The sequence below is a fragment of the Macaca fascicularis genome, chromosome 5, assembly GCF_037993035.2.
Source record: "Macaca fascicularis isolate 582-1 chromosome 5, T2T-MFA8v1.1".
NCBI lineage: Eukaryota > Metazoa > Chordata > Mammalia > Primates > Cercopithecidae > Macaca > Macaca fascicularis.
This window is the reverse complement of record NC_088379.1, coordinates 130,365,034-130,378,509: the sequence shown is the minus strand read 5'-3', so window position 1 is coordinate 130,378,509 and position 13,476 is coordinate 130,365,034. Positions and strand designations below refer to the sequence as shown.

The following is a 13,476-nucleotide window of genomic DNA, read 5'->3' as shown; positions in this document are numbered from 1 at the left end:
AATTTGGGGCACAGTTCAATTTTAAACTAAAGAGAAAATAATAAAAACGTTATTTATATTATATTGTAAAACAATATAAAAATGGGCAAGCCAATAGTGGACAGATGTTGAGATGATGCCTAACAGGCAATGAATGGTTTCTTTGTTTGTGATGAAGTAATGTTTTGGTGAAACTTCTGTAAACTATCACCACTAAATGCTGACTGGTTTTCATTTTCAAATTATTATAAAGCTGACTGAATGAAGAAGTCATTCTGACTGAGGGCCAAACTTTCTATAGGACTGAACATTTCTTGAAAAATAAGATCTGATTTGGGTGATATAAAGTCTTTATTAGTATTAACAATGTTTCCTTTGCGTCTTTCTAAAATTTACAATCCTCTAAAATTTCACAAAGATTTGACAACACCTTCAAATTAGAGTGAAATAACATTTTAAGATTTCCATACAGAAGAGGGCTAACCAGGAATTAAAAACACATTCATCAAGGCCCTATTATGAACAAGGCATTCTGCTGAGGAAACAGCAATATGGAAATAAATCATTTTTTTTAATACATCACTGCATCTAATAGAATTCAGTGTCGTCTTATGGCTTATACAGTTGACTCTGGCATTTTTTTCTTTTAAAGCCAAGGTTGCAATATGCTGAAGAAGTAGAATAAAGCCCCAGTTTCATTGCAGAAAAGGGCAATGTATGCGTGTTAGCCTTACAAAGAAGACTGGCAGCTCTCAGAAAGGAAAGTACTGCACATATGGGGAAGCAATCTGAAGAACTAGCCTTTGAAATTAGGGACCCCCATTTTTTTAAATGTCCCCACTGTGATGTACACAAATGAAGTGCAGAAAATACTGATCGATAGGCTAAAAAGGAAACAATGGAAAAAGAAGTTTTTACTTACAAGAGTAACAGTCAAGCACAGGAGATGTATTTCCCACATGCGTTGGTGGCCTGCATGCTAGTGCATTTTCAAACAAAACATTTGGTGATTACCTATTCTGTGTAAACATTTTTTGAGAACAATAAATTATTATATTAAAAATAACTAATGTTACATTGAAGAAATCATTTAAAACTGTTAAACTTGGAGCTACACTGGTTGAAATGGCGAAGAGGGTGAGAGGTACTAGTGACAAAGTTTCCCCTGGCCCTTGAGGTTTCTTCAAGTCTAATTTGAAAAATCACAGTACCAGGTGACCAAAAAATGTTTCCAGAATATTTTAATTACCACTCATGTAATTACTTAGAGCTACACACTATTTAAGCACGGAACTTCAATGTATGATAGTCTTCATAAGTACTATTCTATAAGCTAGACAAATAATGAAAATTAAATTAGTATATACTTGAAACAACCTAAATCCCTTTTAAAAAAAAAGTATTTGTTGGGGAAAATAAAAGTTGTACTACAATAAATCAAAGGGCATAATATATCTACTGTTTATTGAAATTCCACTATAAAATACTTCCACAGGTAGCGTCAACCTTTCTGAAATTAGTTGAATTTCTGCCTTAAATTCTGTGCCTACTTGGTATTCCTCAAAACCAAGTTTATTCTGAGTAGGAAGTGTCTAGAATTTAGTAATAAATGGGAAAATTCTGAAGAATCCATCCTTCTTAGGATGAATATTTCTGGTAGGAAGAGTTCTTAATACAAAAGTTTAATCACTAGTTATGATCAGGAGGAAATGTGCACAAACATTTCTGACTTTCAGTAGCAAGTTATGAAAAATTAAAGCAAAATGCTGACTTTTTACTCATTACGCATTTATTTCCTCACTTCATATGCAGTTTGGTTCTATATATTAACAAAACTAAGCTATCATGAAACAGCTATAAAGCTTATGGTATCAACAAGAACTCTTGCATGTACAAGGGAACTGAATTTATTCTGAAGACAGAGAGAAATGCACAGACTCATAGTTTTGCAGACAGGTTGACACAAATAATGTGACTAGAAAAAAATAATTTCTTAATAAGACAGCAGAGGATAACAAAAGAACATGCATCACATGGTTCATGGTTTTCAAAAATGTGAAATTCTGTTTTGCTAGTTGATTTATGACTAACAATTCTGGAACTAAAAGCACATTTACCAAATCCACATGAAAATGAAATTTATGACACATTGTAAAGTAGTTACTGTATCAGTGATGGCCTGCATCAGTAATTGTTCTATTATCTGTACATTTAATTCAAATTGGTGGCACTAAACTTATCTTTATATATTTTAATCCTAAAATTAGAAAAATATATGATCCATTGCATTTGAATGTAAGTTAGTTATATAAAGTAATATTGGATTAAAAAAAGTTTTATTCCAATCTAACCAATCAATCACATCATGCAGCCATGAAGTGCAGGTTCTGTTGGTTATCTAATGATGCAAAGCATGAAATCAGAAACCTTCTACTGAGAAACCTCAGTCATCATACCCATACCTCTAATTCAATAATAATAATAATAATTTATGTGTCCTTTCATTCCAAACTGTCAGAATGGGAAATATGGTGAACCTCCCTGCCTTAAGGGTCAGGCATTCTTCTTTAAATTTAAAGGACTGTCTGACTGGGGACGATGAATACATACTCAGAAATCTTTCTGCTTAGTGTCCATCCCTAGTAACATTTAATGGCTTACTGTAGAGAATGAGGAGGGAGTACTTTCAAGGAAATCAGCAGGAGTTCTGTAAACTTGCTCTGTTTTCCTATGGATGACCGCCAGTACCCATTTTTCCAAACTTGTAAGGATCCAAGCCTTCCTGGAGGCCAGCTCTGGGGACAAAGGTGCTTCTCCAAAGCTTGTTATAGATAGGAACATTCAGACTGAATGAGAAACTCAGTAAACAAAAGCAAAATCTACCAACTCTGAAGCACTGACTATACAACACATACTTCCTTCCTAGTCTTTCACTCCTTACAAAGACCAAACTGGATTCTTTCTGTTGTATACAAGAAATGAAGTCATTGAAATTCATTAAAAAAAAAAAATCAGCATTAAGGAACACAGCTTTGAAAAGATTAAGTGAAGTAGGATGAAGTTTTGATTTTTATACTTGGAAAGATGAAATGACAGCAAATTGTAAGGCCAACCCAAAATCTACGGTTTCTCATTTTCTTTGAATTGATATGTTCTAAGAAGAAAAAAAAGCCTTCAAATATCTCACCTCATTGATAGAAAGAAAGAAAACACTGACTGTTAACTAGAAATAAACACCAACCAAGTTACTTTGGCATCTAACTGGCTCTAAAGTGCATGAATTGCTGTACTTTAAATCAAAATTTACCATTTCTTTGTATTCCTTCAAGAACTGTCCTACACAAATCATAATATAAATTATTCATTCATTATGTGAAAGGTATATTTTTATGAAGTGCCAAATAATCCAACTCCATTGTATAGAAATTTACTGATACAAATTTCATTGAAATTAATAGATCATACATAAAAAACTGACCACAGTTACAAATTAAATATAATGTAGTAAGTAATTATAAATTCAATATATGTGTCAAGATTTTGCATTGAGTTTAGGGCCCAATTGAAGCACTTGGAATTGTTTTTGCAGGATTTTAATCAGTTTTTATTGCCCTTCACTTTTGTAAAAAATAATAACAGTTATTTGTTTTTATTTCTGAAATGAGCCTTTGTGCATCTTTATATAACATGAACCTAGTTTATGTGATGGTACGAATGTCAAGTAAAATGACAATATTTGAAATGAATTCATTATTATAATCCAAATATACTATTGGTATATTTAAAAGTGGGCATACATATTGAATCATGCATGTCATAGACTTCATATAAAATTTCACTTGTGCTATTTGGATGCTTATGACACCATAAATCTCTCTAAGTATGAATGTTAGAATGCGAGAATTTCGGGTGCATGGTGCTTTTCCAAAGCTTGTTATAGATAGGGCTATTTAGGATGAATGAGAAATACAGTAAACAAAAGCAAAAACTACCAACTCTGATTTAATATTCCATCTCTGTCATTGTGGAAGGGTATGATATCCATTCATAAACTCCTTTGAAACTCTTTTAAACTTACACTTTCAACCCATTTATCCTCATTTGATACTGGTGTAATTTCAATCCATAACACATGTGTTAATATAGTATACATAATAGAATGCTGAATATTGTATTACTTTTCGTAAATATATTTCTCTTAACTACAAGTGTTAGCCATTGTTTTAATATACTGGAAAATTCAAAACAAATGCAGTTTCAGTAATAATTTACAACATTTAATAAACTTCAACAAAAATATCTTTTATATTTTCTTCCACAGACTTAAGAGTCCTAAATTTCATATTTTTAGTATACTCTTCTAAACCTCTCTGGGTAATATTAAACCTTTTTCAGAATCTTTCCTAATTGTAGTAATCAAAACTAAATACAACATTCCCAATGCATAGATTCATTATTTCTTATATGATAATTTATTTTAGTTTCTAATCTTCCTGATTTGTTTGGACTTTTGAAAAATAACTTCTATTTTCAGGAAATTAACTATAGATAACTCTTAGACTTCTCCAGCCTTAGCATCATAAAATATGTCTGCAGTTTTCTTTAAGATGTGATAACTATAATATAAATTATCCTAAATTTAATTTCATAATAAACTCAGCACATCCTTTTAGGAAAAAGATGTTGGCTTCGATCACAAGGAAACATCATAGAAGTATCAACATTATTATGGGTATTATCCATGCAGACAACCTTTATGGCTGTCTTGGATAATTGCTCCAAGTCTGAATATTTACTTAGATAATCTGAACATATTTTCCAGGATCATTAATTTGTGTATTCATACTACAAAAAGAAGAATTACTCTTGTTTACTATCTTGAGTGGTTGTACGTAAAGTGGAGAAAAATTAGTTTTCTCCACTCTAATCCTGGGTATTGGTTAACTTTCTCAATAAAGCATTAAGTATTGATTGCTCTCTAGGTATCAGGCATCAGGATCCGCACTGGGGATATACTGATGAGCAGGACACATGAGATCAGAAAGGATCCTTCAACTTTCTGAAGTGTACACCCTAGATAAAAAACATCATCGTTCTTCATATGGCAGATGAGGGCAGCCTACTATTTTGTTGTGTTCGCTGAACTCTAAAGTTGTATATTAATTGAGCATTTTATATATCAAATATGTTCCAATTTATGTGATAAACATTATTTCCTTAATTTTGCTTGGTATAGAAACTACTATGTTAGGTGTTTTGGTACATTAACTAATTAGGACACACAATAACTAAACAAAGTAAATATTAACATCATTGTTTTATGTATAAAGAAATAGAGGTTCGGCCGGGCGAGGTGGCTCACCCTGTAATCTCAGCACTTTGGGAGGCCGAGGCGGGAGGATCACGAGGTCAGGAGATCAAGACCATCCTGGCTAACACGGTGAAACCCCGTCTCTACTAAAAATACAAAAAAATTAGCCGGGCGTGGTGGCGGGTGCCTGTAGTCCCAGCTACTCGGAGGCTGAGGCAGGAGAATGGTGTGAACCCGGGAAGCGGAGCTTGCAGTGAGCTGAGATCGCGCCCCTGCACTCCAGCCTGGGGGACAGAGCGAGACTCTGTCTCAAAAAAAAAAAAGAAAAAGAAAAAGAAATAGAGGTTCAGAAATATTGTGCAACCTTTACAACGTCATGAGCTAGTTCAGGGACTGGGTCTGAGTGATGTGAAATTTGAACTCTGGGCCTTCTGATCCGAAACCTCATGATTTTTTTCTAGTTCATTTAAATTGTGTCTGGAGTTTTTCAAGTCCAGACATCCCAAATAATAGATGAAGAGGGTGTTAAGCATCAGTATGATTATTACGATAAACTGCTAACTCTTAACAACTGATAAATCCAGTGAAAGTGGCTAAGAGAATTAGTAATATATCTAAATCCAAAAGTCAATTAATTTTCAGGCATATAACTCAGAGGTCCTATCACAAAGTCTTGGATCGTTTTAAAATTTTAGAAAGTATGTACTAAAATCATCTTAGTATTTTATGTAATCTGTATTAACTTTTAAAAATAAATGTATTTTTTATTGTAGTGTGATGCAAAACGTATTCAAGTCCCAATGGAAGTATAACACAGTGAGCATACTTACAAATTGTAATTTATTAGTAATTTTTATTTATGATTTATATTTATGCTTTATATTTTAAATATAATATTCAAATTATATATCAAATGTATATTCAAAAGTACAAATCAATTTTTCTTTTTTAAACAAATGTTTTTGGTTAAGTGTTAGCAGTCATCTCTTCAAATGTCAATAAACTGAAGAGGTACTGGAGAAAGAAGGGCAGTTCTAGAAAACTATTTTTCCACTGGATGTACTGTTGACATTTATTTTTACTTCTAAAAATATCTGTAAATGTGACTATACAGATTTTTCTTATCTTCTTTATTTTGTTAGTACCATTAATTGATTGGTCTTTTTATCTATATATGCATATTTCTCTATATAAAATATGTAAATAGGTTATATGATTGAAATACATAGACTAATGTATGCTCTATATATGCATATAATGATAATATATAATTAATATCATATGATTGGTAATATATATCTATGGTTTGGAAAAAATGCCTATTAGTATTAGTATTCTTATATATGCCTTGCCTAGTACAGAGCCTACCTCTCAGGCTCATGCTTTCATATGGCATTTGCAATTAATAGCTCCCACCTGATTTCCTTCAAGAAGTGTAAATGCTCCCAGCCCTAGAGTCACTGAATTTTATATCTTAAATATTTCTGTTACCACAGTATAGCCCTTATTTAAACAAAAGGGTAACACTTTCATGAGGCTCTAAAGAGGAAAAGTCAGTCAGCTTCAAGACACAAGGGCTACTGTTCCTATTCACAGCTTTGTTTTAAATCTTCCCTTGTTTTTCCTCAACAAACCATGGCACAATGCTGCTGCATGTTCCCCTCCCAAATTGAGGCTGTCAATACCAGGTTGTTTGGCCTCTGAATATGCGAGCAGACCAGAGTCAGTCTTCCCATGAAAATTAAGTCAATGACCTGCCTCCTTGAATTCTTGTGAACCAAAAGACAACCATAATTTTTCATCCTTTCCATTCTCACGTGTTGTAAATGTTCACTCAAGTCGCAATGCAATATAAAATGCATTAATTCCTCCAAAGTGGGTTCACCATGCATGATTTAATTATAGCCATTGAATATACTTTTTCTTTACTTTTTCAAAAAAAATAACTCAAGGCTCTAGCTCTAAGAAATTTATGATTCAATAGTTTGCATTACCCTTATTGTCTAATCATGTAGAAGAAAATGAGGTTTTCTGCTCATTGGTTTGTCAAAAAAAGTATAGCCATAAAAGTATTAATCTGCAATATTTTTCTCAAAGAATCAAGTTTAGTCAAGTAACAACTTCTCTATTTCTCAAAGCTTACTGTACCCCAATTTGAAAAACAAAAAGAAGGAAAACACTGCTACCGCTTTTATTTTTAATCCCTCACATTTTGCAGTCCCTGTTGAAGTCAGATATACAAAATTACACACAGCTTTCCAAGATTTGCATTTAAAAGATTGTGTACAAGCTTCAATACAGGTTGCTCTACCGTGACCATAGAAACATCAGAAAAGTTGGAAAATTCAGTCCACTGAACTTCAAATGACTTTATTAAAGTGTCACTAATCAGAGTTAAAAGACACAAGGTTTTAGTGTTTGCGCTAACCAAGTGAATAATTCTCAAAGTCTAATGACCTACTAAGAGCAGTACTTAAAATTATAAAAAAAAAAAAGAAAAAAAAAAGGAGGGGGAGAAGTTGTTGAAAGCAAATTAAATACAAAAACCTTTACTGCCTTCTCCAAAAGATTGATCTCATACAGATAACAACAGCTTAACTCAACTGTGACACTGAATACAGTGCTCTTTGGCTAGGCAGCTGGGAAAAATCTACCTGGTTAACATTTATAGCACTATATGTATATATGTGATTAAAATACAGACAACTAGATCATTTTAAGAGTAAATCTGTATTCCATTTATAGCTAATAAGGTAAGTTATATAAACCGCAACCTTCAAAACTTTAAGGGCATTCTAATTGAATTAGAAGCCGGAAGAAAATTTCAACATGCAAAGCAATTCAAAGTGTATAAATAATGCATGCCAGAGTAGTAATTTGAAAGATGAAAATCCTTAAATGCTATTAAAAGTAATCATTAATATTAACTATATTTAAATGGTAGTAATAACAACATCAACAAAATTGCAGAAAAAAATAAAGGAAAATAATACGTATTTTTGTCACCACTTTGTGTGTGTGTGTGTGTGTGTGTGTGTGTGTGTGTGTGTGTGTTCCAATACTTCTTTAGAAGTCTTTAGTCATTCCTCTTTGGCCTTCAGCAAAAGTTAACAAGGAAAGAAACCTGAAGCGCACTAGTGTCATTTCAAACAAGAGTCCCCAAATCAAAAACATAAAAAAGGCAATCTTAGCACCTTAATTGTCCAACATTTTTCCTTTGCAGAGAATATTTTCACTGTTCTGTTCCCATATGAAAAATTACATTGCAGTGATTAAGTTGGAGGATGATCTGCTCCATTCACTTTTCCTCCAGGAAGCACCTGGATATTCATCCGTTCACCAATTTTAAACAACTGTTGACCATCTACAATGTGTAAATGGAAGCATCAGCTACTATGGGAATTTAAATAAAGGATGACCTTTGGTTCTACTAGCAGTTCGAACCATGACCAAATTACACATGGACCTTCTAAATTAGGTAAAAGATAGAAATAATCTGCAAAAAAAAAAAATCACTACAGTACCAAAGAAAGCAAAACTCATCCATTCACAAATTCATTTCAGTGTATTCATTCTCTTAGCATTTATTGATTATTGCCACATTCCAGGCACCACTGTAAGACATGGAGGATCCAGGGATGAGTGAGAAATACACCAGGCACAAAGAAATCATAGTCATGGTGGTGGGGGGTGGTGGAGGGGACAGTTAGAAATGCAAGCAATTTATCAATGGCGTAAGCATTACTATTGCAGTGTGAATAAAAATGGTGGAACTTAGAAGAGACTAACGCTACCTGGAAGGCAACTAAAGATTTTTTTCATCAGGGTGTTCTGGACCAAAACAGTGAATGATGAGAAGGAACTTTCCACAAAGGAAAGCAGAATAATGTCCATTGGTATCACAGACAGTATTTGGTTTTGAAAATATCTCGTTTTCTCTCTTTTTATTTATACTTAGCAATTCATGTAAATCTAAGATCAAACTTCTTTTCAGAACCCAAAGAAACAAGGTGGTGATTAAGTATTCCAACATGGGGAATTGGTGTTTAAGGTATGCTGAAGAATTTTCTGGTTGATAAAACCTCTGGCTATAATGGATAATCTCCACATTAGTAAACTCAAAAGTAAAAGTCAATTAACATAACATGAGGCCTCCTAGACTGTGTTCATGCTGTTTACTATGAAATTGGAATAATTCACCTAATAAATTTGCTTCTCAATTTTTCAAGGTAGTTGGGAAATCCATACACTACAGAAAAGGGGAATCAAGAGTATAATATAGTAGAATATATTAATATGTATAAAGGAGATAACATTACTCGAAATCCATATGCAATATCTCTGGAAATATGCTTTGGAAAAATTATAGCATTGCTCAACATTCATGAGCAACTTTTTGCATTCTAGTAATTGAGTTATGAGATGTTCCCACAACTTCGAAAATGTAAATTACTTAACCTAGCAATAAAGTCTCTCTCCTAATACATTCCTCCTGGCTCAATTCCTCTAACTCACATCACACACTAAATCTTTATCAGATCATCTATTAGAGCACAACATGATCCAGAGACCAATTCATTACTGTTCTTCACCCTCCTTTTGCACAGGCCTGTATTAAATATGCTTTTGGAAATATCTGATGCTCTATTTATTTTTATTTATATGTAGCAATTCATGAAAATCTAAGATCAATTTTTTTTTTCAGAAAACCATTTCAAATTAACCTACCTAATAATATGCTTAACTATTTACTTTGTATCCTCGTCCACAATTTCTACTGTATTTATTTTATTCTGTAGTGTGGCTTCTCAAATTTTCTCTCAGAGCTGAGTCAATATGTATTTTTAACTTATATTCTTGAGTAGTAAAGTTCTTCACATAGTAGGCAGTCAATACTTGAACTCAGAGTTTTAAAAATATGTTTAAAAGTCTAAGATAAATAAAATTATTAAGTGCTATTAAAACTATATTAAGAGATGAAATTTAAGTTTCTTCCTTTTTTATTCTTCTTACCAAACGTAGTTGTAAATCATATGGAAATTCTTGACTGATTTAGAGGCCAAAACAGATTAAGTGACTGGTAACATGCACAGGTGAAATTGGAAGAGCCCACGGGCTTGGTGCTATGGATTCCAGCCCTGGATGCTGCCCCAAGAACTGAAGCTGCTTAATTCATCATTGTTTCTAAAATAGCAGAGATATGGTTTAATGTAACTAGGTTAATACACTGACTTGCTTCTGGAAATACCATCTGCCCTGTCTGAAGGACAATAAGCTATCATCATGGACAAGAGCAGATTCAGAGAATTCAATAGCATACCTCAGTTTTCATGGGAAAAACTACGGAGGCTTTATAAAAAACACTATTTTGGAAACCAAAATATATGAATATGAATATGATTTTAAAGGAGCAAATGATTGATTACTTAAAACTTACACAGCTTCTAAATTAAATTATATTAAATTGGGCAGAACTTTTGCTATATAGTTATTAAAACACTTATACAACTAATATTAGCCAATAGAATTAATTATAACCCAATTTATAATTTCAAAATTATATTGCATGGATTTATTTGCATTAGAATATTTACTCAAAAGAACTGTACATTAGGTGGAATATTTCTCTAAAAACCTGATTTAATGTAATAACTAAGAAATAAAAGTAGCAGTGAAAATGAATGAACCAAAATTTTACACCTGGATTTTTATATCTCATTTTAATATTTTTAGCTATGAAATAATACAAAATTGTGTTTCATTCTTGGACATCTTATTATTGTAACAAAAAATAAAATTCAAATGTATATGATGACATCTACAAAAATTTTAAGTTAATAATTAAGTTTATAATTGCTGAGTGTTCTAATGTAAATATATCTAAATTTAAATTGTATTTTTAACATTAAATATGAGTGTATAAGGCAAAGTTTAGCTGAAGCTTTAATCAGTTTAAGTTTGCCATATACTACTAAAAAGTTATTGCTCTCACCTTCTTTCTAAATGTATAACAAATGTAAAAATAAGTAAATAAAAATTATCCTGTTAAAGATAATTGCTGAAAAGTCAATGAAGGGATTCTGAACAAAACCAGTATCAATTTAATATTTTATACCATAAAAGCTTTCTAATCTCTTGAACTATGCTTTGAAATTATTTGAGCTTGATAAGAATTTTACTTTCAAAAATATCTTTATCTACACTACTTCATATTGATAAGACAAGATCTGTCTGATGCTTTAAATTTATCAATACCAATCACCATGCTGAAATTTTAGAAATTTATAGATCAAAAGTTAAAATTATTTTATAGTACTCTTTAATATGTTTGACAAAAATCACATATATAGTATTGGGATAATCATAAACTTACACATTTATCATTCAACCAACATTCAATAATGCCAACCTCATTTTTTATTTTGAGAAAATTTATTTTTTATAATATTTAGTGTTATTTAAAATGAAATACTTTGAACTATTTCCTGTCACCTTTCTTCACATGTCCTCAAAGATTAATTTTTCTTAACTGTATGTATACATTTTATAAAATGAAGAAATGCAAGGACATTTAGGAAATCATTAATCTTTTGTATATGATGAAAAGCCACAGATAGTCTCAATAAATCAATGTCTTTGGAAGACACAAAAGAATTCTTGTTTAATTCAAAATCCTTTATTTAAAATGCCAATGTCTTTATATCATGCAGAAGTGCTCCAGATGGCTAGGCACATGTTTCGATTATGCTAAATTACTATTTTTTCTCTTGTTTTCTTATTCTGTTACATATAGAATCTTACATTTATAGCTACTAATTGTATCTTGATTAGTGCAGGTAAAAATATTCTTATTTGTAAATGTAAATGATTTTTAGATAAGGAAGAACATGCATGAATTAAAAGACATTGTACACTATATAAGTCAGAACTTTAAAAAGATATTCAGCATATGATGAATCCTAAAAGTTAAAAAATAAAAAATTCTATTTTTCATTAATCATTTTTATTACAAATGGACATTACTATACCCCTCATCATTTCACTACTAAGAAGACTTCAGAAATAAGAAATACTTAGGGTCTCTATACTAACAGTAATTCTACAGTTAATAGAAGTATAATGTAAAAACTAACAAATCTCTAATATTTGTATGAATCCCCATATAACCACTGCCTCAGGCCACCTCTTTTAAAAACACCTCATGCATTCTGTTCTAAGCAAAATATCCTTATTTTACTTCATTTTCAATATGCTTTCCTAGGGATAGCTCATAGAGCCATTCCTTGTTCTTGAAACACTACAGAGTTCTTTCACATTTTTCATTTTTTTCTTGCATGTCTTTCAGAACTATTGCTTTTCCTACAAAGATTTAATCAGTTAAAGTTTGCCTTGTACTAATAAAAAACTATTGCTCTCATCTTCTTTCTAAATGTATAATAAATGTAAAAATAAATAAAAACTATTCTTTTAAAGATAATTACTGAAGAGTCAGTGAAGGGATTCTAAAGCTACATAACAACACACAACACATTTACACAAACTGAATACATAGGACAGTGTACATTTTTACTTGTTATACTGTATTATCTCAATGATTGCTTGCAATATAGCTTGTCAACTAATGCCAGAATCTTGCAATGTGTTTGAGTAGCAACCACATTAGAAAAGATAACTATCCTTTAGTGTTCCATGTGTTGATAATCCTACTACTACTACTGTTACTGTGCTGTTACTAAATACTATTACTGCTAATACTACTACTGCTGCTGCTACTAATATTGCCACCACAACTGCTACACTACTACTACTTCAGAGAATTAGTGAAACTGGAAAACTCTAGAGAAGAGCTTCCAAATTTGCGAATGTGTAATTAAATTCTTATATATGACCTAATCTGTTAAAAAGAGTTGTTTCTTACAATGTGTTCTACAGGACATTTGCATCAGAATCCCTTGAGGGACTTGTTAAAATATATTTCAAGAACTTTCATGAAATCTTCTGAAAAGTAATCTGCATTTCAAATAAATATCCACCTAAGAGATTCTCATGTACATTAAGTTTTGAGAAGTAATCAAACTAAAATATATCAATATATAAAATTAAATATTTTTTTGAATTTAAAATTTTGCTTATATTGAATATCCATAAAATAGAAACAGTAAAAGCCCTTGAAAAAATATGTTGAT

General features: G+C 31.6%; 1 protein-coding gene across 5 annotated transcripts in view; it reads right to left on the bottom strand.

The window, feature by feature from the left end:
- The window catches only part of FAT4 (FAT atypical cadherin 4), a 187,569-nt gene that overhangs the window by 149,091 nt on the left and 25,002 nt on the right, over positions 1–13,476 (bottom strand). The gene's annotated exons all lie outside the window — the stretch shown is intronic.